This window comes from Acipenser ruthenus, chromosome 16 (assembly GCF_902713425.1).
Source record: "Acipenser ruthenus chromosome 16, fAciRut3.2 maternal haplotype, whole genome shotgun sequence".
Classification (NCBI taxonomy): Eukaryota; Metazoa; Chordata; class Actinopteri; order Acipenseriformes; family Acipenseridae; genus Acipenser; species Acipenser ruthenus.
The window spans coordinates 4575237-4602672 of record NC_081204.1 but is presented as its reverse complement, the minus strand read 5'-3'; the positions used below and the strand labels follow the sequence as shown (position 1 = coordinate 4602672).

The 27436-nt window shown below is 37.1% G+C and overlaps 1 protein-coding gene across 14 annotated transcripts in view; it reads left to right on the top strand.

Moving 5' to 3' along the window:
* Positions 1-27436, top strand: part of LOC117411782 (plasma membrane calcium-transporting ATPase 2) — a 147609-nt gene that overhangs the window by 32473 nt on the left and 87700 nt on the right. For 11 of the 14 annotated variants that reach the window (XM_058988502.1, XM_058988489.1, XM_058988494.1 and 8 more), the window contains exon 2: positions 762-817. The exons of 1 other annotated variant lie outside the window; for it this stretch is intronic. The gene's annotated coding sequence lies outside the window, so the exon portion shown is untranslated. Of the gene's footprint in view, positions 1-761; positions 818-22404; positions 22551-23114; positions 23189-27436 lie in introns of those variants that run through there. 2 more of the 14 variants (XM_058988492.1, XM_058988490.1) reach the window with 2 other exon arrangements.

Below are 27436 nucleotides of genomic sequence, written 5' to 3'. Positions count from 1 at the left end.
GGGTTCAGACAGAATAATTAGGTGTAGCCTTACTTACTCACACATTAACTATGTGTGCTGTGGAAAACTTTGCCTTTATAAATATGAATTCCCGTGTATCATTACGTCATTATATGTAGCCTTATCTTGTAAACTACATTATTATCAAGACCATTCCAAAAACTGAAGACTTGATGGATTAAGTTGTGAGAAGAGGTGCCCAGATCTATGGCTGTTTCTTGTGTTTTAGCAGTGTTGCCCTGACCTGAGGTTTAGCACTATGAGTCAAAGGAGCGTGGAATGACCATACAGGGTATTGCAGCTGTACTGTTACTGTGTTTGCAGTGCAGTAAAAGTACTGTCATACATTGGTCCCCCACATTGGAGTCAATACAAACAAGACTTTTACTTTGTGCTCTGCTGTGAAAGCCTCTCGACCAAGACATTAATATTACTGACTATGTCCCAGTTGACTGTGTATGTGTTAATTCTGAGTCAGTTAAGGGTGACACTGGTGTGGCCACAGAAAGTACTGCAGTTCCTGTCAGATAACTTGCAAATGTGCATGTACCAGTACAGCATTTTTGATGGTTTGTGACTTCAGCTGAATGTTTGTGTTCTCTTTGTCAGGATCCTCTTATAAATGAGGCTTAGGTCTCAATTGTTACTCTCCAGGTCAAAAAAATTCAATAAAATAAATCAATACAACAAAATGTTGCATTGCCCCAGATCCTCTTTATTTTTGTGTATAACTTATGTGGTCTGTCTTGTTTTATTTCTAGGAACTCTGCGAAACATTTCGATCTGCCTTCACCTCAGTCAGCTTCAAACAGAAACGGTAAATCACCTTTGTACTTTTTAATAGCTGTTTAGATTAATTTGACTCAATATGTAACCAGAAGGGCAAGCCTTGTTTTAATGGGCACAGATATATACTTGCCACTGGAGTGTGTGCAAGCTGTTCTGGAATCAGGCCCACAAGTCTTTTCCATGATTACCTATGTCCAGCCTCAGCTGTATTGGTGGTGCTTTACAACCTTTGAATCAATGTTTACTTGTACATAAAAGCTGGCAAAAAAAGTGTAACCGAACATACATACATGCCGAACACACACACACTGATTGTTCACATGGCCAGTTGTTATAAATCATTACTTATATTTATGTTTTGAATTTTGCAAACTTCCCTTGGGGCTATATTAGATCCATATTTACAGTATCCTTTACAAAATCTGATACAGTCTTGACTTAGATTAATGGTGCTCCTGCATGAGGAAGTGATTTATACAGTTTTTACTTACAATGGTTAAAGCATGGCTGAGGCTTCGGCATCTTATCAAGTCATAAAGTGTTTATTATGCAAATGAATACAGTGTGAACAGTGTTTCAGCTTCGGGTTTGTGAAATTTGTGATAGCAGTCAGTTGACATGTCTCAGTCAGAATTCATTAATTGGTGTATTTCACAGGACCTCTTGTCAGTTATGTTACCTAAATGAAGTATCAATGTGAAAAAGCATAGGGAGGAATAAGAAGGCATTGTTACATTCTGAACAGACAGAAGGACATCATTGTGCATGAATGTTGTAAATGGATGGTTCTTTAAGACACAAATGTCTGACACATGAGACCTGTGTATTTTAGACAAGGCTGGCGCCAGGTTTTTGTGGGCCCCGGGCAATGGACCTCCAGTGGGCCCTCCCACCTTCGCCCCCACCCCCAAATCAAAAAAAAAAATTCCATCAAAAAGGTTTTCATATTTTTGATTTAATTAGTAGCCCCTCGCTAAACTGGAAATGTCTGAATGAGTTGTATGATTTAAAAAAAAAAAAAAAAATATTGTAATAAATCTGTACAGTACAGGCCTATACAACAGTAAAGAGCAAATAAAAACCTGTAGCACACTTTGTTTTTACTTTAGCCTACCAGTAACTCAAAATAAATCAAGCTGCTGTATTTTACAGATTACTGTACAGTGTGAAAATAATAAAATATATATTTTTTTATTAAAACAAAATTATTTTAGTGCAGTTTATTTTTTACTCTAGCCTATGTAGTACACAATTAACAGAAAACAAAATACACACATTATTACAGAAATAATTTTGTTTTGCAGAACTGCTAATAACTTAATTAGGTAAATCATACTTCAAAAGCACTGCTGTTTGCCCTGCTTGTCTGGAGAAATATTTTAAGCAATTTATTGCACTGTAAATTCTTGTTTCCTGGTTGCTGGAATCATGGGAGAGTAACCTAATCCAGTGACTCATTGGGAAAACACCAATTTCTTCATGCTCACAAACGTCCTTTCAACTGCTTCTCACCACAGCAGTCCATTACATTCATTGTTCTACTCTACGTTGAATAAAATAGACACATTGCTTCTCAAATTCTGTTAGTCTTTAGCAATGTAAACTATGATAAATATAATTTTAAAAAGCACATCAGCAGAAATGTAGGTCATATGCTATTAAAACTGGTAACCGGGAAGGAAAAAATGAAAGATAACTGGCAGAGAAAAGTAGATGAGGGATGGGTTAGGGTACTTTTACATCGGATGGTTACAGATTTACAGATTTGTATACATGCACTCTGTGTATTGCTTTAGATGTTGTGAGTGAATGAACCAATGCATTTGTCAAACTCACTGCTCTGCCAAAACACAATTTAAGTGCAGACTCCTACAAATGGAAGAATCTTGGTCTGAATTTGTGATACTCATAATGCAGCTATGAGAAGTAATACCTTGAAGTAGGGTGCTGCACCCAGAGAAACGTTATTATTCATTGTCAAACGTTATTATTCATTGTCAAAATTATTTATCAAAGCAAAATAATTCATACAAATGCCCATTTTTAGAAACGTCTGACCCAGTACGTTTGTTTTCTTTGAAGAATATAAAACGGTGTTTGCAGTGAATATATATTTTGTATTGAATTGCCGTGTCTAAATGAAAATAACCAAAGTCTCCTGAGAACTATAGGGAAAATGTAAAGGCGTGGCATAACATATATTTGAATGTGTAAACTAGTAAATATTCTAGTCACTTTTACAAAATATATAATATACATACATTATGTTACATAATTAGTTACCCTTTTGTAAGACAACAACACTTGCTGAGGTCACAGAAGAGGAAATAAGAACACATCTTGAATTAAACTCTTTTGTTGGTTATTTCAATCCTGGATTTACAACCAATTATAAATATAATCTCATCACAAACAAAGAAGGGTTCAATGAGAAGTAAATACATTCAGTTCTGCTGGTGAATAACACCTTTGCAATTAGAACAAAGAGTTGTCTCTTGCAGTGATCTCACTAACAAGATTGACATCTTAAACTGGACATTTACAACAGAAGCTTGATACATTTTCTTTGTGTCCTCACTAAAGGCTGTTTCTGTTTTCAGGAGAGAAAAAAAAACCTCCCCACACACGCACACACACACGCACACACGCACGCACGAACGAGGGGATCCTGTCATTGCTCAGGGTGTATGCCCTTGGTATGACTGTGAGCTATAGCAGCAATGCTGCAGGGGACTGATCAAATGCATGTCACAGACTGTGGACTGGCTGATTGCAGATCGGTGCTACAGCAGGCGGTCCTGGTTAACATGCATCACATCCCTCCACCCGCTGCTGTTTAATCATACACTCCATTGTCATTTAAGCTGCTTGGCGCTAGCCAAGTTCCAGCAAATGTGCAGAAATTGATCCACACAGGAATGTGGGCAGCAGGATGAATAGAAATAATTTAAAATGAATCGTGTTCTTCCTAGCCAGGTTGTACATGAATACAGATTGCTGGAAAGTCAGTGTGACAGAAATTATAGGGATTATGGTGGAGAATTGTCTAAATTACATCTGTAATTACCTTAAATTAAGAACATTTTCTTAAGAAATATAAACATGTTTATCTCTTTTTTTATTCTTTTGTCATTGCATTAAGTTACCGCGAGAAATAAACATTTAAGATATTGTGCATTCACAATATGGTGGTGTGGTGGTGTTACACCAATATAATGTATACTGTATAACACTACAGATTATGTTTACAATTATATCACCGTCTAGTGATAACAGTTTAAACCTTTAGCTGCCTGGCAATTGTTTTCTCCCAGAACCAAAAGCCCAATATCTTTGAATTGCCTAAATTCTTGTAGTGACATTTCATGCCTTGTTGTTCACATTGTATTCCTCAATGTCTGTATCACCAACAGCGTTACTCACTGACATATTCTCTGTTAGAAGTAAAAAAAAAAAAGCTGTATAACTACAATGCGTTACACAGCCAATGTGGAAATTCATCACTTCATCAGCACCAAACTGGCGATCACATGTCTTGTGAGTTCCACGTTGCTGCATAGCAACCAGCTCAGTGTAATCCACCTCAGGAACAACAACATACAATCAAAGGGATTGAAGACAACATGCGTCATAAGGCATGGGGGAATACCTACAACCTGACGATGATCATTGTCACCAAGGTCAAGGTCACATCAATGAGGGGAAGCTGTCATGGTGCCTGCTAGCACAATGTCTGCTAGCACACATTCACAAGCCCAAGCTCAATGCACAGTGCAGATACTGAATTTGTATGCATATTGCATTGATTTAAACAGCATCAGGGTTTGGATCTGCAAGCGTGAAGATCTTTAAAACAAGGTCCTCTGGAAAATGCACCAGTGATGAACACGCTTAGGTATGTAATCAGGAATAAGAGCAAATTACAATATTAAATGCATTTAGCAAATAACTGGAGAACTGCTTTACCAACTGTGGTATACACAAGATAGCAAGAGTATTACAATCAGGGTGTTCATTAAGACTTTCTGTTTGTATGTCTGCCCATCTATCCCCATGTCCCACTACATATTTACACACTGTATATATAGAGGTGATCTTTGAGTTGTTTCCGGTACTGTGATATGCTGATACACAGGATATCTCCCTCCCAGACGCTGTTGAACTAAAAGCATGGAGTAATGTGGCACCACACATCTGACCTATTTGTTCTCTTCCTCTGCATTCAAGGAGCACAAGGGAGCAACCAGCTTCCTGCATTAACAGGTGCAAGGTCTCAGTTTCTCATCTTTGCTGATGTCCTTTTCTCTTTCAACCAATACACAGCTAGAAATGACAGCCAGGCCATTTTGGGTTACAATAGGAGCGAGGCTGGAACTTGAAAGTGAGATAAGGAGGCATGACATGGATGTGTTAAATATTTTAAACAAAAAACCAACAAAAAAACAGGTTTCTCATGAAAGTGATTCATGTTTAACACTGTATTTGCACTGAGCTGCAAGTTCTTGTGTAACAAAGCAGCCCACCAGTGCACTTATATAAAGGTGTTAATTGGTTTTATACAGGTGTCCCTGATGTATTATGTGATCATGTTAGCCAGAATTGTTTTGTGTCTGTGTAAAGTACAGACTTGCAGCGCTGCTACAGTAGCCAAGGAAAACGAGAAACACAAAGTGTTTGTTTATCCAGGTGTGAAATCAGTTCCGACAGCTGGAATATGTATTGAGCCTGTAGGTAGACAACACAGAAAGATTCTGCTGCTGCTGAAATCCTGATATTTTAATTATACTGTAGCTGTACTGAAGAAAGGTTATATTATAAATGAACTAAAACAATATATATATGCTTCTGATATACAGTACATATAGAAATAAATGTGTTATTCATCTAAGTTACCGTTATAAGCACTGTGAATATAATTTATATTCAGGTAATGTAAACTGACAACAAACGAGTTATTTGTTTCACACTGTGGGCGGTAGTGTTAGCCTCGATGAAATGTACACATTGATACCATGGCCCTGGTTCTATTATAAAGAATCTTTCAGTCTCAATTGGTGATTTCAGCTTGTTTATTATAGGATAAGATAGTGGAAAGAATAAATAAATCCCACAATACACAATTTGGCAAGGTCAGATTAGTCCAAAAGTGATGTTATGCTCATCTATATCGTTTTGATATATTGAACCATAACTATGTACCAACAACTGCAATGGTGAAATAGAGTAAGACAAAAAGATATTTAACATTTTGAGTGTCAGTGACCCTAAAAAGGAAAATGATATATCTTAGATGGTGAACACATGTTTTTGAATAAATCATCCTGAAATGATGCAGTGGGATAGAGGTCAGGTACTGTAGATTGAAATGTCAGACACAGTGGATGCATTGGGGCAGCATCGTCCAAGAACAGCCAGAGCAATTCAAGAAGTATGGCTGCACATCGAGGAGCCATAGCTCAATCACCTGACACTCTTCAGTAGAGTGAATTGTGGCTCATGGATGTTTATTTCACAGTTTGTTCCTCAGCAAATTCTGATAATGTGTGTTTCGTCCATGTTAAATTCCTACCATATCCTGTAATGCATAATTTCCCCTTGCAGATTCACTACCCTCAATATTTCCTCATTTTTCAAAGTGTGCAGTACGGCAGACAGTCAGAGAGCAAAATAACGAGGGAACACTGTACTACATGATCACCTTGTGGCCTGCAGTCTCGCCTTTAGGAGGAATGCCACTTAGATTACTCTTCTCCCAGTGGAGAGAGCTTCAGTTCATGGACACAGTTAGCCTTGCTGAATGTTATTTTGTTTAATTTGTGAATTGGCAAGACTGCTCAAGCAGGCAAGTGTGCTGCCGTTGTCTTGAACCCAGAGTGGTCAACATGCAATCCAATAGTTTTAAAAAGAATAATACTGTAGGTGTTCCTTCTTCATTCCTGAGATACTGTCTTAGATACTGACTGCTATATATTGGGAGCCACCTGTCCAGTTAGACTGTGCATTGGGCATTTACCATGATAATGTATTCTACAAGCTGTGGTGTAGACATGTTGCCTGACTCGTTATGCTCCTGACATATGCAATGTGTTATCATTGAAGATGATGTTTATGTTACTGACCTTGTTCTGTAGGGATGAATTTTTGGTATTCATGAAGTTGGCAACTTAAACCGCGCTGTATTTATGCAGAGACGTTTGGCATGAAAATGCACTAGGTACCAACTTTCCACTTAGGGCTAGATTAAGACCCCCAAGCTTAAATGTTTTTCACCTAAACTGGAATTGAACCCAGACCACCTGTGAAAAGCTGATCCATTAACCACTGTTCTACCTCGTCCCCATGAGAGGCATACTTCACAGCTGATGAGGCAACTGCTGCTTCTTTGCCTAAAATGGAATGCCAATCTCTACAGTAATGGCCGTCCAAGCAATATACAAGCTGTATGTATAGATATGTGTGTGTGTGTGTTTTTTTTGTATTATGAGGACTATTTTGAGTCAGTTTTCAAAACACACCAAGATCGAGCCTTTAATGGGTTTTCAGCACTGTTCCCTTCAGTTCTGTGGCAAGCTCTTTGGAATCTGTTTCAAGATACTAAAAGCTTCAAACCTTTGCACCGTGTACAGCATTTTATTTATTTAATTTATTTTTAAAGACCTTTGGGAGAATGTCAGCCAAGAATCACATCTCGCCTAGGCTGAGTTGCCTGCTCTATAACTTAAACAGTACTTCTTTATATCGAGTAAATGAAAGTCAGGTGGCCTCGGTAACTCTTAACCACTTTGAATTAATGAGAATTCCCTGGGTGAATTAAGCTATCAAAAATGCGGTACCATTTGGTGATAAAAGGTTGGTTGTGAAAACAAAAATAATAAAGACAAACAGAGATACTTTTCAATGCCTAACCTCTAAATATTTTAACGGTCTGTTATAGACAAATGCTTCAAAATGACTCTGACAGTGGATATATTGTAGTAACCTGAACAAAATAAGTAGGAATCACTGGACTTCATGCCAAACCCATACCAATCATCTTTAAAATGTAAATGCTTTTCTTTGCATTACAGTATCACATTTATATTATTAGTTATTATTTTTTACTATCATGGGTAAGGTGTTTGAGAATAAGGCTTACTAATTTACATTCCTACTGTAACACCTAAAATATGCAATATGCACAGTAATTCATAAGGGATTTCAATGTGCTACTTATCAGAATTACTACTGTATTACTGTCAAATCAGCTTTGCTATAGGAGTCAGACACCAGCAAACTATACAATACTATCAAAGTAAACAACTGTTATTTTGGAGGATCTTTGTAATTGGAAACTATCCAGTATTTAGTTTGACTAATTGGAATGAAGAGCATACACAGCTCTGCAGATTTAACACGCATTGCTACTGTACCATACAATTAAGAGTTGCGCGCACCCAACTAGTTCAGAACCTGGTAAAGTTCTAATTTTCAAGTTGTCAGCCTTTAGTTTGCTATCTTGCCACCTAGTGGTATTATTGTAGAAGTATGTGTGACATAAAGCATACAGGATTTGATTGGATGAGTTTTTTTTGTAAGTCCTATGACAGAGAATAAAAGTGTTGTGCATCTGCCAGAAGTTTCAGCATTATTATATTATAAAAATAGCTATGGTCAAGGTTGTAATTGAATAACTCTGATTCCTGGTTCTCATACATTACGGTTTACGTCTCAGTAGAACTGCTAGGTGTGACACACACTATCCCCTTATTTTGGAATACCCGAATCACTTTACACAAACCTCTTAACAGTGTGCCGTCTTTTCATGTTATGTTTAAGGTACTATTCCCGAATCAATGTTGTTATTTTTCTCTTTGCTCCAAGTATTCCTGCTCGAAGGGACAGGGTTGCAGTAAGATACAGTTTTCAGACCACTTCCTTGCTGCTGCAGAGAGGTTTTGGGACTGGCAGTGAATGAAAATCATTGATTGTTCACATCTCCTTCTTCATTTCTCTCTTTTCTCATGCCAACTGGCCCGACTAGGGAAAGAAACAATGCATTCTAATTTTCTGTAGTTCCACCGTTATGTCGCTGCCTGCCGGTGACCGTTGACGTTAGCCGAGTCCTGTAATCGGACTGCGTGCCTAACCGGTTGCCATGGTGATATTTTTGCAGAGCCTTCTCCTGGACTTGCATTTAGGATAAGCCAACCCCTGCTGGTGATCAAACTCATTACATCTCACTCCAAATCAACTAACACTGACCACTAAGCAATTGAGTTTGTGATTGTTCAATTCGCTGAGGGGAAAATGTTTTTCTAATCCCCTGCAAGCTGAACAGCCTACAATCCTTTTGTGAGCAGAATCACAGAGCAAGTGCTGTTTAGAGGGCAAAGAGGTTAACCCCCCCCCCCCCTACTTGGAACAATGTTTATAGGTGAGTTCATATCTCAACATAATTTGCAGTACTGGGATACTAGAACTGGCTTTGGAAGTAGTATTGACATACAACACATTTGTATATTAAGCCAATAGTCTGCCATGCCACCCTACTTTTCCATTGCCCACTGGGTAAATCTAGACACTTTAAATGGAGGTGTGTATTGCTGCAAAAATCTGGGTGCTATATTTGGGAGCAGAGACATTTGTCATCAGAGGGGATTTTGTTGCAGTGAACCTTATCCTGTAGGAGGCTTGTGAAGTAAAGTGAAAAGACGATAAAATAACAACATGGGTATTATTGGGTACTTAATGAGTCCTGTGTTTTGTGTTTTGGATGTTCATTTGGTTGAAATCTTGTTAGGTTTGGAAACACAGAAATACTATACCACAAAGTATGCCCCTACAAAGTCAGAAATACCGTCATTTAAAGTATTACAGTATATTAAGATGTGTTCTGTTTAACACAAAAAAGTAACTACAGTTTTACACAGCTTAGAGTAACAAACAGGCACTTATTATATGTATAACATTAAGGTCAGAAAATCTAAATATCCCCAAAACAAAACAGGATACTTGTAACAGTTAAGAAAACTCCCCCAACCTGATCAAACGTTATCAAACTTTAATAACAGACTCAGATTTATCTTAGGAGCCTAAGATTTAGGACCCTACATGCCTATTTCTAAAACAAATGAATTATTCAATTACATTTAAGTATTTGCTGTTCAGAGACGATGAGGTGAAGTTTAATAAGAGTTTGACTTGTAAAAAGCCTGTGTTCCATGCACAGTGCAAAGCATTTGTGAGGTATCAGTTCTGTATCACCCCTTGACCAAGTCTACAGATCAGTCCAGACTGATGGCCTACCAAGTCCCAGGCAAACAGAGATGGCTTATTCACTATTCCTACTCAGGAAAAATCACATCTCCATTTTTATGATACCAGTGTGGCACATATATTATTTAAGCACCAGCTTGGCAATGCAAAAAAAAAAAAATGCAGTGGAGAGATAGGGTGCAGGAAGAAGGAGGCTGCAGCAGTGAATATGGAGAGGCATGAATTGTTGGATTAGAGACCATGACAGATGTGTATTTCAGCACTTGGTAAATAGACTGAATCACAATGAATTATGCAGTGGCTGTTGCTGCGGAATCCAGCAGCAGAACATGTTTGATTTTACAAAGGATAATGCAGCATTCCATCCCTCGATGCTACCTGCATGAAATAAAGTTAATGGAGCTGCAATTTGCAGTGATTCCCATCAGTCAGAATATACATTTTAACCTTCATTTCTGTCTGACAAAAATTCAGATTTGTATAGAGGGTGGATGAGGAGAAAACGATCGCCACCACAACACCATGTAATACTGACTAATAAGACTCATGGGTCATTTTTAGTTTGTAGTGTTCTGTATTAAACAACTATTATAATGTATATGAAAGTAAAACTTCTAATATTTATTTTATTGATATATTTTTTACAGTCATTTAAGTGAAAACATGATAACATAATAACACAATAGTAAGAATTATTTGAACTAAAAAAAAAGCAAAGTAATATAAAAAAACGATGCTTTCGGAAAGAATCTGGTATAAATTGTGCTGAAGATGCAGACAGCAGTTTATTGGTATACAGTGTGTCAGTGCAGTCTAAGAGCTGGATTGAGGGTACACTGGTATGGATCATTTTCTTCAGACGGTCACACTGGAATGTCAGCTCTGGCTGTCAGGCTGGGGACTGAGTGCTGCCTTGATGGGAGTTCTGGGTCTTCAGCAGGAGTTTACTTGCCTTCTAATTAGGTTATTGCTTGCCATTTGGGAGATACTGCAGATAAAATAAGACATGATAGCAGACTACCTTTTCTTCCTGCCCTATATATTTTCTGCAGACCCACAGTAAGAATCTACGCAGGGCACAGGAGATATACAGTATGTATAGGGACCTTTATTTTTGGGTGTTCATTTTATCCAAGGCAATTTACAGAGAATAGAGTGTGTGAACTATGCATCAGCTGCAGAGTCACTTACAACAACGTCTCACCTGAAAGACGGAGCACAAGGTTAAGTGACTTGCTCAAGGTCACACAGTGAGTCAGCTGGGATTTGAACCGGGGAAGTCCTATTTACAAGCCCGTTTCTTTAACCACCGGACCCCTATAATAAAATAGTATATGAGGTGAATGGAAAATATCTTCACCAATCAGATTTGTAATTATTGTTCATTGTATGTTATTGCATTTAATAGCTGATCATCTGCGACCTGTTGCCCACAGATTTTAATGATATTTTAAAGTTGATTCAAAATACTATAAATGCATAACTCTACAAGTGTGAGTGATTTATTGAAGTGTTTTGTATAAAATACAATCTGGCATGGAAATGAGGAAGTTAGACAAGAAGACTACTGTAGATAGAGTCATGTGCAAGGGTGTGATGGACAGGATTGATAGGTAGTCTTGGCAGAAGGTTGTAAATGCGTTCCTCGAAGTCAAAATAATTACTGCAGACGAGGATATATTACAGTGTATAGACTATTACACACCATGTTTTGATGTATCTGGTAAGGTTTTAATATTATTTAGCATACAGTAAACACACTATTTCAATGCTGCGGTCCGCTGGGGTAAAAATGGCCACCAAGAGAAGGACAGAAACTAAAAAATCAAGAACAGTTTTTACCGTACATCATTTCTTTGAGGCTCTATAAGGAAGGAATGTTGGTTTTACCAGGATCTTTGATGTCTATGCTCCAAACTTTTGGTTTGAAAGCTTGTATGTATTTTGTTTTTCACTGATAATGCCAATATCACATTACATAGCCGTCAAATCTTCTTCAACATATACAACACAGAAAAGTACAGTGTTTTTTTAAATGTTATTTTCTATTTGCATCAATTATTCTGCTATTTGTGGAAGAACAGAAAATAATGAGCTGCGTACATTTTGTTGTTCAAGAGAATCCCATGATTAAAATTCTGGGTACAATTTGGGTACAATTCTGGGTACAATTTTTGCCCCGCTGTCTTGGATCAAAGATCGTTGACATATCTGTAAATGTGTGAATGTATTGATGTCTGTCTGAAATGCCTTGTCTGGGGGTGGCTGGCTTGCTGTCTAGAGAGTGGGAGAAGTCATTCTTCATCAAGAAACAATGCTACAAAGACCAAAGAAGGCGTTTCTGGTCCTCGCCTCCCCTGCTAGAGTGGGGGTGGAACAGTAGCTGCCAGCTAGATCATCACATTAGTGCTCTGTATCCAGCAAGAAGTTTAACCCAATATACAACAGCAGGACAATAAAAACAAAAGCAAAGATCTTGCATTTACTAAACTCGTCAGCACAACTTACATTTTATCTTTTGTAACAATAATTTTAAAAAATCGAGCAGCTAAGGCAAAGTTAATTGGACTTCTTTTTCATTTTTTTTTTTTTTTTGCAGTTTTGACAAACCCAGCTGGTTCTCAAATCTCATCTAATTGTGACATAAATTACCTTTTGGCTTTCAAACAGAAAACAAAATCAATAAGCAAAACATTAAAGTGCCATTTGATATTTGATGTAATATACAGAAGCCATGATTGCATTAAAGTTTTTACATTGATGCGAGAGATACTATTTCACCTCTGAGACAGCTCTGATTTGTCATGTTCTGTATGACCTTAGCCCTTCTCGTTTTAGAAAGCCTATTCAAGCTGTCTTTTTTTCCTTCTTGGTGTGGAGCAGTACAGGTGTTGCTTTTTAGAAACACAATCACATCAAAAACATTTCCCTTTTAAGCTTTGTTGCATTACATTCCTTTGTCTGCAACATCTTTCAGTAAAAGTTCTGCTGATCCTGAGGTCAATGGAGTCCCACTTCAGTATGTCCCACTTTCTTCAGTACTGTTATACAGTACATTGCAAAATAAACTTTTGCTGTTTTGTTTGATTTAGGTCATGCCCCCATCATGGACATACTGTTCTATACTGGGCAAATACTTTTTTCCTGATAGAAAGTACTGTATAAGGCCTTCTCTATTTCCTTAACAATTGGGTAGGAGAGGAATGCGTTTGTAAACTAGCAAGTGGTAAGTCAATGGCTTTTAAGAAGTTTATTTATATAATATATCAAGGCCTGAGATTGTAACACCACTTTCCATCATTGCTTAAGTTTATTTTTAAATGTAATTCCTCGAGTCTGTTCATCTTAATCATCTTATGACTATTGTTTGTAAATGTCATCCTCCCAAATGTCTGAACTGTAGAATACGTGTTTTGGATTCTGCAGTTAATGAGTGTCTGCAAACTGTATCTGCTGCCTGTGAGCCGTTTTCTTTAGGAGAGACGTGCAGTCAGTGTTAAAGAGCTCATTTTAGAATCTAAACGGAAGTTTCCAAACACCCAGGTACAGCTATTAACCATTAACTTCAAAAACTTTTCTCAACTTGCATTGGTTCCATACAGAATAATCCATGCAGGGTTACATGTTAAATAATGACCTTTAAAATAAACTTTTACCAATCTGGATTTATCATATTTGGTGGTCATTGGGTATGTTGAATTACTATTACGATTTTTGTCCAGCAAGACAATAAAGAAGTAGATCTAATTTAAATTAAATTCATTATTTCAATTTAGTTGTCGACTATTATTGAAAAAACATGTTTTAATTTGAATGTATCATAACCAGAGAGGTTAAGTCAATCCGTGGAATCATATAATGGAAGTATAACGTTCTGGAATCTAAGAAAAGGTCACTCCAATTGAAATTCTGGAATAGTACATAATAGTGTATTGGTGTCTGTTTGCTTCCGAGCTTTTGTCTTTGCTATGTCTTGCTCTAGAGACTCCATTGCCTCTCAGCTACTGTGTCGCCTCTGCTGTGTCGTCTGCCTTTATATCAAGATGCATGATTTTAAAGATATTGGTGCAGAGGTGCTGCCTGTTTTGGTCCCAAGATTAAGCCTTTAATCTACATAAATGGGATTGACCTGTGTGTGCATATGCCTGTGTATATACGTATAGTAGATCAACTGTATAGTCACGTAACAAGTCACATTCTTTGTGGCTTGCTTCATAAAGTCATCAGCAACATTTATTGTCAGCTGTTGTGTAAAGCTTTACAAATGTGCATTTATTTGGAGGCTGTCAACCGTTCTTATTATGAGTCTCAGCTAAGCAATGTCAGAAGTTGCTGATAGGAGTGAGGGAGAGACTTTAAAAGCCCATGTTTTCCTAGTGGCTTTCAGTACTCTGCATTATTTAAATTGTTCCTGGGTAATGCTGTTCAAATGCTTCTATACACAAGTATTTTTGGAAAAAACACTTTGTCAGGAAGAATGACACAGTAGGTGTCCTGGTCTTTGAACAGTACAGTACAGTATAAGATAGTTTGGTGACAAGATGAAATGCATTCAGTGTAACTGAGAATTATACAACCAGCAATGTTGGAAGTGATCACAATGAGGTATTTTGGCTGTACAGTCTTTGTTACAATTTATAAAGGCACTCAACCATTACAGAATAGTGTGGGTTTTATTTTAAAAGCATTTCTGGTACCTTATTCCAGGTGTGCATCTGTAACAATTGGCAGTATAGATACCGGTTATACTTAGGGTGTCTCGAGGCTAACTGAGAGACAGACCGGAGCATACCATCGAGACACTAACATGGACTCACGACTGGGATAGACTTTTTAAAATCATAACCTTAAGGTACTCTTAGCCTTGCCCAATGGTCAAAGATGCCCAAAGATTCAAAATAAATAATACTTTGGTTTAAATATGAATATCTCTGCACACAAAATGCCTTGCTAAAAGGTAATAAAATGCAGGCCTAGGGCTCAGCACATGCTACTCAGTATTTCTGGGGTTCACATTTCAGGACTCCCAATCCTAGGTTGAAATCACCAACCACAGAATACTTTAAAAAAAAAAAAAATGTTTTACCTGTTTCTGCAAATTATTTTATCATATACCTTTTTCTTGATAAATACAGCATGTGGGTGCTCGTCTGTCTGAATCTTCCTCGGACAAATTGCTTTTCAATTGTTTTTCTTTCTTTTCACCTGCAAAATATGACATACACAGTAATTGGTTTCCAAGTCAACTCCAGTCCTCACATTGCCATGATAGTTTAGCTTAAGAAGAAATATTCAAATTAAACATGTATAACATAGTAATTCGCAGTTCAAAGGTACCTAAGGATTAGTTAGGATTTCCCTAGTGTATGAAGGAAGAAAGTGTTTGAATACCATTTCATTACTGTGCCTCACAGAAAGGGTAAAGACATATTACATTTGCATTTCTCCTGATCACACTGTCTCGCTGCTGTTTGCACCTTTCTAATGTGGCATGTACTGTAGCTATATTATAACTGTATCGTGTCTCAAGTTCTTTGCTATTCCAAAAACTTTAAAGGATGCTGACCACCTAGGATACCTAATTGTCTCTACTAACGTACTAGCATGTTCATTAAGTTGCTCCACTCAGAATTTAGTACATTTAACAATTTCCTTTGATTTGTGTGCAATTAAAGTATGTGATTTTGTGCACAGGCTACACTCTTACTATTTCCACCTTTTAGGAGAAGGATTTGTGGTGGTAATATCCTTCTAGAAAACTGCTGCATGAAGATGTGGGCGGATTATGCAAACAACATCACCTATATGGATAGCCTGCAGTATTTCATTTTTGAAAACCTCCTATGTATTTGGCAAGAAATCACTTCTTTATAATTTACTATACAATACTGCTGAATGAGTATTACTACCAAGGTTTTTATATATATATATATATTTTTTTTTTCTGGAATGTTGACCTTCAAGATTGCACAATGACAGGAGCTGAGAGCTCATACATTAGCAATTCTTAATTTTCCAATTGGTGAAGCAAATCTGCACAGTGTTATTAAAACCTCTTGAATCACTCCTTAAAAAATGACTCTTTCCATTTGTCACGATTCCTAAGATTGAAAATTGTTAGCAATATTTAACCATGGTAGCCCACAGATTTAAGGTTAATTTAGTCCTTGTGATATATGAAACACATTGCCACATTATGCATGTCAATAAGTTACCTTTTTACCGTCAGAAATATGCAGGGCAATGGGCAGTACATATAAACTCAAAAGTTTTTTAATTAGTACTGTACTTTGATTACAGAGAAACATGAGGGTTACATCAGCCACACAAGGCAAATGATTAGAAGGATCAGGGCTTTCCATTGGCTCAAACCATCGTTTGTTGCAGATTTAAGTGACCGTTATGACATTAATGGGGTCCTACTGTAAGACGATCTGTATTTCGGTACTGAGCATTGCTCACAAAAATAATTCAAATTGCAAGGTGCACTACTGTGCTTCAGGATGGTGTACTCAGTAAGTAAGTACTCATTTGAGTAATTTTTTTAAATGTTGTGATGTACAATGATTTGTCAAATTTCAGATCATCCGTGTAACTCAGAATTTCTGTTGTGTCACTGTCGTAGCTTATAATGTGTTATATATGTGGCCACTCCAAAGTAGTGTATAGAACAGGATGTACTGTTGAAATACATTCTGTACAGTAAATGACCATATCCAGTGCAGCATGCAGTTCACAGATTACTGTATGGAAAATGTAGGTGCTGGCTTATGCATAACATTCTGTTTAATTATGCAGTATGTGTGCAGCACAAAGAGCCAGATTTCCTAGGCGTTTACTCTCGTCTTCTAACTCATTTGCAAGCTGTTTGATTCTCCTTATATTGTTAAATAAAGACTGGAGTTAACACTTTGATCTGACTGCATTTGGGTTCTGGTGCTGCTACAACACAATGATTGGGCTAATTTTCAACACATTACTTGTATTGTGTGCTTTATTTCTGGGTACAATAAAGGCCCCTCTCCAATTAGGACTTTGATGTAAAACCAGGCAGCCTGGCAAGCTTTATTTTGTCTTAGTGTTTCAGTAAAGACAAATGATAATCATCAAGACAAAGCTATTTTCTTATCCTCAGTATTAGTGAAAACTGAACTACTTCAATTAAGGGAAATCACTGGATCTTTTGAGATTACAACTTCCCAACGAGACCATAAGAAATGACCACAGAGGCAGTGTACTTATACAGGGACTAGACAACATATATTTTTTTAGGTTACATACTGTTACAACGCTTAAATTCACACTATATTAAAGTCAAGACATTAAGAGAGAAAGTAAAATGAGGAGACCTCTTGTCAAGGTCATTTTAAAGGTGTAAGGTAATTGTGTTGCATTTAAAAGATGAGTAACTGAAATGTACAGTATGAGGGTATCTGCACAGTGATTCCTTCAGGATGAGGTTAAGTTGGCGAATCTGAGGACTCCTTCATGGATAATAGCTGCCAGTCTGCTCAGCAGCCAGCTCTGTGGTTTATGGTGCAAGATGTGCATTCATTTACCAGTTTATTGCTCTACTTGAATAGGAAAACCACCTAGAACATCACACAAGGGCTGCTGTATACCCTTGAGAGCCAGCTGACTTGTGCATCATTAGTGTACTACTCGAGTAACCTACAGAGCGTATGGGTATGTGTCTGTTTGTCTATCAAACCTACTTTTACATCTGTACTGTAAGTCTGTCATTCACTGACACTCTGAAACTTGCTCCTTTTCTATCTGATCAGGCAAGGACACATCTGAGACTCATAATGCAATCTAACGGGCATAATTTGCTGCAGTTAAATGCAGACCTATAAATCATGTTTTTATTTATACACTAGAGGACATACAACCTTAATATTGAGACTGAAACTAGGCTGTTGTACCCAGTAAGCTTTGTGGGATTAAACTTCAGGGTCAATGAACAGTTTAAGGTATTTGTCTAGCGCTAATGTCTTTTTGACTTACAATTTTATTAGGGTAAAAGATAGAAGGAGCTGTTATATTATGTAAACAGTTAAATTAAAATATATTTGAGTTTGTGGAAGTGTGGTGTTATTTGAGCATTGCTTCTGGGTTTTACCAGCTGCTATGGTGGTCCTTCTACAAAGCTACAACCCCTAGTGTGGTGTTTTTGGACTCTTTAAACAGAATTTCATTACTTCATGTAGTGCTTTTGAAAACATTTTCCAATTAATAATGAAAAACAATGTAGCTGATTATCTGCATGTTTTAATGTAACTAAACTGGCATTAACATATCTCAATTGTTTATTGCAAACATTTGAAAGAACCTTGGTAACTACAAAAACCTTTTTTTTCCCATTGGCACACATTCCCTTTGGTTTTTCGTGGCTTACAGTATATCTACTACTTTCTGCTTCAATGTGTGTGTGTGTGTGTGTGTGTGTGTGTGAGTGTGTGTTTGTATCCTGCATGATGGCTGCTTGATTATTATTCAGAAAAGCATGCCTGTCAGCTGGCCTCTGTCACCCAGGTGACAATGGGATGACTCACTACGATGAGGTAACAGAGGCACTGCAGATAGACAGAAACACACAGCAAGCAAAGATGGACTCCAAACTGATGGGTCTGGCTCAGGGGTTAATGGCTTGTTCACATACTGCACATTTGAGAGCCTACCAAAAAAAGAAAAAAGATGCTGGAAGGGAATACTAATTTATTTTAGTTTCCTACTTGGACTCTTCTTGATCTTCTTCTGCTTGCATATTATTTCTACGTGTTTAAATCTTTCTGACCTTTTTAATGCAACCTTCATCTTAAGGTCAATATTTGAATATTATGTTAAAATTCCCGTAATATCTAGGGCATGATTCTCTATTGGTTTGTTTTGCTAAGTCAGGGTAGACATTGTCTAGGTGTAACTGTCACTAGATTAATGCAGTAGCCACATTCAGCTACACTTTTACATATGTGGATATTGTTTTGTACTGCTTAGTAAATGTTTTGTAGTTACTTTTATAGCAATGCAGATTTTTTAAATAACAAAATGTATTTAAATAAAGTGTAAACTGTGCAAGTAATTTAACTGTGTAGAAGTGATCCCTTACTGAGAGGGAAATTGCATCTCAGTTGGCCTTGGTGATGCTGCAGAAACAAAGACCTTTATAAGCATGATTAACAATTACAGTGCACATGCTGGAGGCATATAAAAAACACAAGCTCTGCTCTTTAGTCTTTAGTTAAAAGAAAGAGAAATACAACTGTTGCAGCAGCCTGTATTCCCCACTAAAATCCTTAATGTTGCATCCTTTCTAATGCACTTACTGAACAGTATGTTAGAAACAAACAACATGGATTGAGCGATCAGAGCATCGTTTAGATCACTGTAGGTAATGAAAATGAAATGACAAACCTTGTGCATCATCTTGATCGTCATATTTAAGTTGCAAACCTTTACTGTGTCCGTACATTAGGGCTGGATTTACCAGGCTTTTGTTCCAGTGTGAAGATGTTAATTTCCGGCTCCTTTACGAGACGTTATGTTCAGGTTCTGGAGCAGTTTATTTTTGCACTTCAGTAAATCTGGTCCAGTTTTTTGTATTTATTTTCTTGTTTTCAAATAATGACCTGTCCATTTAAAACATTTTGTTTGCCATCAATACTAATACAGTACCTAATTTGTGTTAGGGTACAGGTGGCAGACTAGCAAGATTTATAAAGAATATAATTATGGTACCTGACACAGGCAACAGAAGACATTTAAAAGGCTTTGACTTAAAAGGCTTCATCAAGAGGAATGCAAGAGTTATTGGTGATCTATATCTAAGAATTCAATTTTTACTAGCTATCCCAAAACGGTATAGATGTTTATTACACCTGGTGTCAGATACTGAACCAGCAGATGAGCTGCCCTTGCAGTACTATACATCCCAATTTCAACTGTATCTTTTTTCATGCTGTACATGATTTTGGTGCACTGCAGCCTTTGGTTTGAAGCAGTTGAATTGATATTCAGAGGCTGGCATAACACCTGATCACTTACTCCCACTAATGCTTTAGAAGCATGGTTAGAGTTGCCCACACCATCTATGGCTAGAGAAAACACAGGCTTAAACCCTGTAGGGCAGATTTGTGCTGCTAAAAGCAGTGGGATTAATATGGGTTTTTAGTAGCTCCATTATGTATCAAATTTATATCGGACTAAGCTATCCATGTTAAAAGTTTTTTTCCCGTTACACTCTAATGAGATCATCATTTTAAAACGGGATACTGAAAATAAAGATTCTGCATTTAATAATGTATACATAAACTGGAGTATGGAAGAACCTTTAGTTAGGCTACTTATAACTAAGTGGGATACATCCACCACAAATATAAGGACTTGATGGCTTTTTTTAACAGCTTTAAACATCGATAGAGTATCTATCCGAGCCTTTTCTCTAACTTCTAGGATAAAAGGGTGACAAAAAAAACTGTACTGAATATAATACACACCCTTTTTTAGCTGTCAGGAGAATCTGTGTTATATACACATTATATAAGAGGTGTGCAGCATACTTAGTGATAGGATTCTGGAATAATATGGTATTTTTGAGAAAGGGTGGGCATTTACAAGCTCTGCAACCCAAGACAGCTCCAGGTGTTATACAAGGGATGTGCTTTATACACAATGTGTGTGTTATTGTATTCTGAACACGACTATTTATTTTGATAAATGATTTGCGTCACATTCATTCACAACAATGGAATAGTTTAATGAATTGGACCCCATATCCTTTTAACACAAAGAATTGGCATGAATGAAGCCCAGTTACATTTAATAGTTAAATGCATTGTTTATTTCATGGTAAGGATTATTAACCTTATTTATCGTGGATACCCCATACAACTGCAGTTGGTTTAACATCTCAAAGCGTTACAATACCCCCTGCAATTACTTTCCTTTGCTGTACTTGTTGTCCATATTGCAACATTTTTTTTCTCAATATATTCGCACTATTTTAGATTTTTTTTTAATTCACATATCATAGGTACATACACAGAGAAACTGGTATTTGTTCGACTTTTACTCGGGAGCATTCGCCAGGGGAAAAAGATGCTTGTTAACATCCCAGTGTATCCGGTTCTATCTCCCGACTGCAACAATGCTGACGCTCAGATCGAAATAAGGGAAAGTAAAACTAGCATTGTGGCAGGAGGGAGCGTGATCCGGATACACTGCAATCTTTAGAACACATTGTTTTTTCTCCTGCCGAACGCTCCCGAGTAAATGTTGAGAAATGTTTTGCCCAGTTGATTTCTGAGCCATGATGTGTGATTAAAAAATTAAAAAGAGTAATAAAGATAACACTGCAATATGGACAACATGGAACACAGCCAACGGAACGCCATAAGAGTGTTCTGTAATTCATGACACATTAAAAATGGAACACAGCCAACGGAACGCCGTAAGAGTGTTCTGTAATTCATGACACTTTATATCATGACACACAAAAGGTGAAGTCAGAACTGAGATATCTGAAATGTTTCAATTGAACCAGTATAGGCAGTGAATCTGAGTGTTGACTAGGATTCTCATTGCATGATGTCTTTTAAACTCAATGTATGGAGCGACATTTTCATTAGTTACTGTAGCTCACCACATTTATTTGATCATACCTATGAAACGAAAACACTCAATGGTAGTGTTCTTGTATGTAGTAGCACTCAAAATAAAGTATACAATGCATTATTATTTTTTAACCTTCAAAAGAAGGAGGTGTTCTCTTGAAGGTTAAGTCATTTTAGTTTCCCATCGCTTAGGCATTCTCCATTTTCTTTTTGCAGCATGCTTTTGTCTAAATTAAAGTCTCTCAATCATGTTGCTGTGTTCTCCTTTTGGGAAGTATTTTTTTATGACAGAAACTGGAGATTTTATACAGAGTGAACAAGGTCAAATATTTGCAAAAAAAAAAATGAAAACCTCAGATTTTGGTATTGATTTCCCTTATTTGTTGTGTTATCTCTGAGGTAGGAGCAATTCTTCTGATTGTTCTGCCTCTTTGGAAGTGAGCTGCCAGTCCTTGTGCTTTAAGGTCTCTCACTTTTTGTCTGATTAAGTGGCGTGTTCCTGGTGGTTTGTTCCCTTTCCTGTCATTGTCCCTGAGGGATGCATTCAACGGAGCAGAGGGCTGTCTCTTGCATTTGTTGTCTTCGTTTTTCTCTCTGTTTTTTTCACTTCCCATCTTCTGCCTCTTGTTTTCTAAGTGTACCTCCACAAGTCCATCTGATGTAGCAGTGATTTTGTGCCCTGTCTGCGTTCTATGGTTTACTGACAGAATTAATACTTAAGAATAGCATTCCTACATTCTGTACCCTCACCCCCACTGCTTCCCCGACATGGTACAGCCTGCAGAGGGACTCCGGTAATGTAGCTGTGCTTATCAATCCCTTACAGATGCTGAACTGTGATTACTCTGCTGTGTAATTTAAATTATTTTGGATTTGAGATGATATCTTAGCCAAGTAAGTAAAGATGATGCTCACTGCATGAAATTAAATAAAAAATAAAGCTATTTTTTATCCCCTTAAAAAAAGGCAGAACAAAAAGAACAGTGCTAGGATGTGCTTGTTTATTTGGAGAATTTGCTTCTCTCTTTCATGGGGAAAAGCAGGCGATGAGAACAGGGTCTGCATATTGTTGCCTGGGCAGGGTGATGCATTTGTTTTCAGACTGTCATATGTGCCTCTCAAAAGGTAATTCGTTTACAGAATATTATATAGAATAGCAATCAGATTGTGCGTGGCCAAAGGGTGATGCTATATTTCATTGTGTCAGATGGAGACTGTATGGAGAGATGTTGTCTTTTCATTTTAGGATGCTGACCCTATAGCTTGATGGGATTACAGCATCACCTCATTTCCTTAGTCCTCTTGGACCTGCCTCCGCTAGAATGTAATTTGTTTACAAGTGGCACAGGGATGCTGTGCTGAGCGGTTTTCTATTTAAGGGCATGCTGTGGTATAGAAAGTTCTTCTGTCTTGGACTCCTGTGTTTTGTAGAAGAAGAAATTGATTCTTTTTCCACAGGGATGGACATGACCCCTGGCTTGGAAGTTTCAATGCGTCAAGAGGGCAATGAGAGAGTACTTGAGACGCTGTGGGTAAGGAGAGAGGCTAGTGCTTGTCTGACTGATGCTGTGAACATTCCTACATATCCTATTGCACAAGCAGCATACATTGCTTTGATGTTCTTTATATAATCAATGCAAAATGGACAGTATTGGCAAGTAATTGCATGTATCAAAGCTGTGTTGTGCTGCAATGTTAATTGATTTCAGTGTTTTTAGAAATGCATTCATCTCGGTTTATACATTTTGAAATGACCTCTAATGTTCAGCTGAAATATATATATACATTTTTTATTGTTGCCTGTAAAATACAAGTTTTAAATTGTATGACTGTGCTTGTGTGTGTGTATGTGTGTCTGTGTGTGTGTATATATATTTTTTATTAATTTTAAATGCATACAATGCCGTAACATCAGAAGGGCTCTTGGTATAATACTATTCCCTAATGGTTCACAGCACTATTCAGGGAATAGGGAGCGGGGATCAGCTTGAACAATATGCACAATAATTATAGATCATAGCTATTACAAACTGAAGGTGATCCTGTCAGTGTGCTGGTTAAATTGGTCTCTAGTTGCAGGGCTGTCTTAAAGGTTTGCTGACTTGTGGGCAGCAGTCAATCTGCTTTTTAACATGTTGATTTCGTGGCTCTAAGAGGTTTGGTAGTCTCAGCTAGTTGCATTTGCATTGCATGTCCTTAACTCACACTGATGAGATAATTACTTCACAGCATATTGAGACATATTTTTAGATCTTTAAGGTAGGTGTTATAAAATACTGTTTTTCTTTTCTGTGATTGAAACTTCGCAATACATTTTGAACACTTTGCCACAGCACTGTATTAATGTCCTATAGGCATAAAGATGGACATTAACGTGCAAAGGAGGCAATTGATGAACATGTATTGAATGCATTATTTCCTCATATAAAAAAATAAAACCGTTGAAAGATGACCAGCATTGTATTTCCTGATCTAAAAATCAGATTGTAACGAGTGACATGTTGTCATTGCTGCTTGTACAGGACTGTTTCCTGCAGGTATATTTACCATGTACTAATGCTGCTGCTTGAGTGTTTAGCAAATTGTATGCCTTATGGTTCTATCAAAATAACAGGTGCTTAGAGATTCTGTTGCTATCATAAATGCAATTCTGTATCAAAAAAACATATTATAAAATGAAACAGGTTCGTCTTTTGGCTGAACCATGTATGGTTGATGTTTTCTTTTTTTTCTTTACAAATTCGATCCTTGCAGTGTATGCAGTATGGATACCTTCTATTATATTACATATGCATGTGTCCTGAGACTGTACCTGCAAAAAACGAATCTCTCTTGTACCATTGCTTGAAAATTCCATTACTTTCGTTTTTCAACCTGAGAGGGATTGAAAACGCAAGCCATTGTGTGTCTTGCATATGCAGTTGATCTGCCGGGATGCTAGTCAAGAAAACCCTTGGTTAAGTAAAACCCAGTGGCTTGTCCCTCAATGAATATTTAAGAACGGTTGATGATGTATGCATTTATTACATTAAGTAACTTCATTCCTACACCCGCAGAGTAAATCACATTGCTGTGGTTTCTCAGTGATGCTGTTTTAATTCCTTGAGGGGCTGCAGTCCAACTATATCCATATTTCAGCGAGGGGTGTACAGTATTGTAATTAATAATACAGGGGGCCAGTTCACTGGCACAAATCAGTGGTTTTAACATTGATTTTAAAGTCATTTCCTGAGAAGTGCTCTACTGTTGGGTGCTTAGTTATAATTATTTGATGCATCCATGGCATGATAATGCCTTTGTACAAGTCTGCATACATACCCTATGAAAATTAAGTATGACATCCTATATTATTATTATTATTATTATTATTATTATTATTATTATTATTATTAGTAGTAGTAGTAGTAGTAGTCGTAGTAGTGGTAGTAGTAGTATTTCACAATATTACTTTATTATAGGTTTTCAGTCATGCACTAACAGATCACATCTCTGAGTAAAGTTTCAAATCTGTTACCTTAATGGCTAGCAGAAGTTTTCAGTGCAAAACTTATAGTGACCTTCTGCATTGTCTCAGATGTAAGGCAGCTGTACCTTGCCTGTGAGCCCTTTTCAGATCAGCTTAATGAGAACACCCACATAATCACACAAATTGCTTTGGCTGTCAAGGACAGTGTTTCAGCGAGAGTGGAGTGCACTTTCTGTTTAATGGACTTGTTTGTAACACAAGTGTATGCGCAGCCATAATTAGGCACCGGCAGTGTTTCCGAGCACCTCTGAAGAGATCCTGCTTGTTGACTTACAACGTCAGCCCATGCCAATAGGCAGGCTGGATTTCACTGTATAAAGCATCAAATTATTTGTGGTTTTATCTACTGCATTTTTTATTTTTTTTTAACATTTTACTTTTACCATAGTGCAGATCTACTCCATTTCCAAATCAGTTTCTCAGTGTTAAAAGGCCATTGAAGATATGACCCCATTTAAAACTACACTTAAAATGGAGGAGCAGCTGAATGAAACACACTGAGTTAATTTTGTTTCCCTATGTCCAGCCCTGCAAGCATTGGGGGACTTCCTTATACCCGTAGCTCAACATGGAGTTCAGGGATGCTCAAAACAGTGTAATTAACTTTTAATGTTTAAAATAGTTTTAAAATAATAGAGAAGGAAATTGGCAGTTATTAGTATTTGTTTATTTAGCAGACGCCTTTATCCAAGGTGACTTACAGAGACTAAAGGGCAGTTAAAGGGTTACTGACGCTAAGTGAGAATTTGAGAATCTATTTTTTTTTAGTATACACTGATGTTGTTTGTATTATATTAAAGCAACCTACAAGATATATGAATTTGAATTCTACTTTGTAATAATACATTAACAGGCCCCTAATAATACAATCTATACAGTACATTTCTAGACATATTTGCATATTACTCTCAACGCTGTGTTCGTTAAATGTTAAATGTCAACCACAAACACTGTTCACAACCCTAGCTTGGTTTAGAATGTGTTTCCGTGATTCCTGTTCTGAAACTTGTTCCTTTAAGGTGTGGAATATTAATTAGCACAGTGTGAGGAGAGCACGACAGGCAATGTTTAAATAGGTGTGTGGGAGGGAGGGGTTTGACTGTGTGTGCTTTCCACGTGCCTGTGGATGAACAGGTCAGATTATGAATGCAGGGAGGAATTATAATATAATATACTGGTGACTTGTCATATATATAAGCACGGACTTCAAGATTTTTTTCAGCAGCATTAAATAAGTATTAAAGAAACACTCACTATTTAATTGAATAAATTAAATTGACTTGTCTTTCTGCATCTTTTACCAAGAGAAGACAGGAACACTGTTTAAATCAAAATCAATCCTATATACCCTAAAAAAAAAATTAAAAATTATTAGTGGATTAAAAAAATATGTAGAAGCGACAGAATCCTGTCCCTGGTTGTTACTTATTGTGCTATTGATAAATCTTCATGAGAGCCTCATTAACAGGTTTCTACTATTGATGGTTTTCTTTCATTAGCTATTCAAATTCAGCTACGAGCTGTAATAGGAACATACTGAATTCATTTCCAGCAGACGTCCCTCAAGGGTGACTGATTGCAGTACAGATTTAACAGATTTTTTATGTCTTCTGTAAGTTGAAAAACTACCAAACACCACCTGCTTTAAGAATTAATCACCGCAACATCTACCTTTCCTAAAATCAGAGAAATATGTGTGTTAAACATCTTGATTGATGGTGGGATCCACATCCGATGGAAGCATTTCAAGGCTATATAGTTGTCTGTCACTTTGTCCATGGATGATTGACGTGGCTTAAAGGGACTGCACACACTTTGTTAAAAGATCTGTTATTCAGGGCGAAATGCCTGTCCGTAATAGATGAGTTAAAATGGCATCTTTAGTGCATTCAAAACTGAATTGGAAGATTATTTTGTTATATCCCAAACCATAAAGATCTCCAATTGAATCACACATTAGATAATTCTAGATATAACAATAGCAATCTAAAGCTTCAATGCTGCACAGCCCAGAAACCCACACACTGGCACTCCCACACACATACGCACATGCATGTAAAAAAAAAAAAAAAACACATTATAATGATGTCGGTCTCATAGGAGAAGGTGTTTGTATAGAACTAGCTTTATCACCGTTATGATGACAGATTTGCTGTATAGCTCCTTTAAATGACGAGCTTTATAGTTTTATGACATTAACTTTTTCATCTTTTTAGAAATAAAAAAGAAACTGGCATCAACCTAGCAGTGGGAT